Source organism: Cervus canadensis, chromosome 27 (assembly GCF_019320065.1).
Source record: "Cervus canadensis isolate Bull #8, Minnesota chromosome 27, ASM1932006v1, whole genome shotgun sequence".
Taxonomy (NCBI): Eukaryota; Metazoa; Chordata; class Mammalia; order Artiodactyla; family Cervidae; genus Cervus; species Cervus canadensis.
Window position 1 is genome coordinate 43407871 of NC_057412.1, and position 4651 is coordinate 43412521.

Here is a 4651-nt window from a genome sequence, read left to right on the forward strand (position 1 = left end):
AGAAACAAGAAAATTATAAAATAGGAAGCTCACCCGTAAAGAGGAACATAAAGCAAAGATAGAAATCATCCACACACAAATATGAAATCTAAATCAGCGATCATGTGAGGAGACTACAAATACAGGATATTTTAAATACATTTGAAATTAAGTGTTCAGGTGTATTTTATAGCACAGAATTTGGTCTAAGTTGAATTCTGCATGTAAACTTGAGAAAAAAAATATTAGAGTATTCTGCACGTCTCAATTAGATCATATTGCTCATGTTCTTCAGAAGGTTAGCTATATACTAATTTTCTGCCCATGTAGCATATAAATTACTGAAACAAATGCATTGAATTATCAAAGTATAATAATAGATTTGTCTTAAATGTTTTCCTCAAGTGCTTAGCATTATTATATGCTTTTCTAAGTAGCTTTGGGAAGGAAAGAACTCTTTGAAAGAAAGCGCTCTCTCCAAGAGATCCCTTTTGTCTTGCTATTTTCTCAAAGCTATATTGTAACTAATCTTAGAGCAGCACCCCGTTTTACCCCTTTCTGGCCCTTTCAAATCTTTTTATCTTACAATACCTTGCCTAAGCTGCTAATTCTTTACCTAGATAGTTGTAGTAGTAGCTCAGTTGTGTCCGACTCTTTGTGATCCCATGGACTGTAGCCTGCCACGCTTCTCTGTCTGTGGGATTCTTCAGGCAAGAATGCTGGAGTGGGTTGCCATTCCCTTCTCCAGAGGATCTTCCTGATCCAGGGATTGAACCTGGGTCTCCTTCATTGTAGGCAGATTCTTTTACCATTTGAGCTATAGGGAAGACTCTAGATAAGAGAAGAGTTAAGAGACCAAGATAAGAGAAGTAAAAATAAGGCAATAACAGATTAGTGTATTTCTTCCCAAGCTTTCCTTTCCAGTAGTCTTGTGAATCAACTATGAACAAGATAGCATCTCTTGAGTAAGATCATAAGGAGTCAGCAAGCCTGCACACGGTGGGGCCTGGTGATGACTCTGATGCCCTTTCTCAGAGATTAACTGAGTTTACTTACATTTTCCCTTTAGAGACTCTCATAGTTGAGGAGGATCCTCAGTTGGCTTTTGGATACATTATTCTGCCTTCTCCCAAGATGCTGTGGTTTTTTTTTTTTTTTCTGAATAAAGCAACTTTCCTTTCTACCAACAGTTACCTTGGGAGTATTAATTTCTGTGCGGCAAGCAGCTGGACTTGAGTTTGGTAACACTCTTCAAAAATAACTTTATTAATGTAAATCCAGTTAAGGTAGAAAGGAATTTGTTATGAATAAGAGGATGCCCACTCACCTATTTGTTCTGCAGCATTTTAGGAGCTGAGGCCAAGAAACCAAATATTAGAATAAAAAAAAAGAATGCTCCCATTGAGATGACTCAGATCAATAAAATTAGAAATGAAAATAGAGAAGTTAAAAATGATACCACAACTCTACAAAAATCATAAGAGACTCCAAGCAGTTACATATGAATAAAATGGACAACCTAGATTAAATAGATAAATTCTTAGAAAGCTACAATCTCCAAAGACTGATTAAAGCAACTATACTTCAATAAAAATTAATTTTAAGAAATAATAAAAACTAAACTCCTTAAAAATTCTACAAAAAATAAATGCTAGAGAGGGTGTGGAGAAAAGGGAATTGTGGGAATGTAAAATGGTATAGCCACTATGGAGAACAGCATGGAGGTTCCTTAAAAAACTAAAAATAGAGCTCTAACATATGATTGTGTAATCCCTCTCCTGGGCATATATCCAGAGGAAATCATAATTTGAAACCATACATGCAGCCCAGTGTTCTTTGCAGCACTGTTTACAATAGCCAAAGCAAGGAAGCAACCTAAATGTCCATCAACAGAGGAATGAATAAAAAAGCTGTGGTACATATATATACAATAGAATATTAGTCATAAAAAGGAGTGAAATAATGCCATCTGAAGCAACACTGGATGGACCTTGATATTGTCATACTGAGTAAAGTAAGTCAGACAAAGACATATCATATGGTATCACTTTAAAAGTGGTACAAATGAATTTATTTACAAAACAGTCACAGATGTAGAAAATAGATTTGTGGTTATCAGAGTAGAAGTGAGGAGATAAACTGGGCGTTTGGCATTGACATATGCACACTACTGTATAAAATGGATAACCATGCTGCAATGCATAGGGAACGCTTCTCATTACTCTGTAATGACCAAATGGGAAAACAACCTAAAAAAGAGTGGATATGTATATAGCTGATCTACTTCACAGTACAACACAAACCAGTCCAACATTGTAAATCAGCTACATTCCACTACAAGTTAAAATGAAATAGAATGCTTCCATTGCTCAGAAAATTCCAAGGGCTGGGAAGCTATGAGCCAATGTGATCTGAATAACGAAATATATATACTTCTTATAAATCACAGTACCACACACACAGAGAGAGCAATCCTCTATAGGGTCAAAATTATGTGCTTTGATAGTTTTAACTCTGGCAATAACTAACAGAAATGTGAATACGTGGTAGGAGAAGACTCACCCAGAGTGCTTGTCTGCTAGAGTTGTTTCACACTCTCCCTGGAAGATCAGTAGAATAAATGTGTAACCTCCACATCTGTTGAGCATTAACTCCACAGTCACAGATTTCTATTTTCTTTCCAGCTGCGCTCCATATGAATCTGGGTTGAAATGGAGAAATAAATAACAGTATCAAATACAATGAAATACAAATAGTTGGCTATTTAACCTCTTGGTCACTATAAAATTCAAAACTAGACATTAGTCTATATTTTTGCCTTTAAAAATGCTTATTTTCCTTTCACCTAATAAAGGTTTTGTGTTCATTGTCAGAATTGCAATGCCCCCTTTTTCTTATTTTCTTCTTTGTAGACCCTATGAACAGAGCTGCTTTCTACTGTGGTACCAAAAGGAAAACCATCCATTTGTTTAAAATAGAGTGCTGCTTCAAAGTGTAAAATATCTTACAGCAAGACAGGAGCTGCAGAACAACAAAACAGATTAAAGGAGAAGCATTTTGTACCTGAATAATCCAGCAGTTTCTTTAGGAGTTAGAGAATGTTAAAAAGACCAAGCAAGTTTCATTACTGGTAAAGAGTATAGACATTTTAGAAACAAAATATGCAGCTCAATACCAGAAAAATGAACAACCCAGTCAAGAGGTGCCCAGAAAAGCTAAACAGACATTTCTCCTAAGAAGACATACAGATGGCTAATAAGCTCAGAAGGACTAATTATTAGAGAAATGCTAATCACAACTCAATGAGGCATCACATACTGGTCAGAATGGCCATCATCAAAAAGTCTACAAATAATAAATGCTGGGGATGGTGTGGAGAAAATGGAATCCTCTTACCCTGTTGGTGGGAATGCAAACTGATACAGCCACTATGAAGAACAATATGGAGATTTCTTTAAAAACTAGGAATTACACTACAGCATGACTTAGGGATCCCACTCCGGGGAATATACCCTGAGGAAACCAGAATTGAAAATACACACGAACCGCAATGTTCACTGCAACACTATTTACAATAACTAGGACATGGAAGCAACCTAGATGTCCATCGGCAGATGAATGAATAAGGAAGTTGTGATACATTTACACAATGGAATGTTCAGTTCAGTCGCTTATCGTGTCTGACTCTTTGCGACCCCATGAACCGCAGCACGCCAGGCCTCCCTGTCCATCAGCAACTCCCGGAGTCCACCCGAACCCATGTCCATTGATTCAGTGATGCCATCCAACCATCTCATCCTCTGTCATCCCCTTCTCCTCCTGCCCTCAATCTTTTCCAGCATCAGGGTCTTTTCAAATGAGTCAGCTCTTCGCGTCAGATGGCCAAAGTATTGGCATTTCTGTTTCAACATCAGTCCTTCCAATGAACACCCAGGAGTGATCTCCTTTAGGATGGACTGATTGGATCTCCTTGTGGTCCAAGGGACTCTCAAGAATCTTCTCCAACACCACAGTTCAAAAGCATCAATTCTTCTGTACTCAGCTTTCTTTATAGTCCAACTCTCACATCCATACATGACCACTGGAAAGTTACTTAGCTACAGATAGGAGCACAGTTGAGTCAGCTCTAATGAGGAGGATGAACTTAGAGCCCATTATACAGAGTGAAGTCAGAAAGAGAAAGACAAATACTGTATATTAATGCATTTTTATGGAATCTAGAAAGATGGTATTGACAGTCCTACGTGCAGGGCAGCAAAGGAGACACAGCCGTAAGAACAGACTCTTGGACTCAGTGGGAGAAGGAGAGGGTGGGATGATTTGAAGGAATAGCATTGAAACATGTACAGTACCATATGTGACATGGATAACCAGTGTGAGTTTGTTTGAAGCAGGGAACCAAAAACTGGTGCTCTATGACAACCTGGAGGGGAAGGGTGGGGAGGGAGGTGGGGGGGACACTTGTATACCTATGGCTGATTTATACTGATGCATGGCAAAATCCACAATATTGTAAAGTAGTTATCTTCCAACTACAAAAAGTAGTATAAGGTAATCTCTGTAAGATTTCAAATTGTAGAAAATGGTTATAATTCTCTTGACCACTCCTTTGTCCAAGTTGATTTTTAATTTTCTTTTGATGATAACTAAGAACTACTTTAGAGGTGCAAAA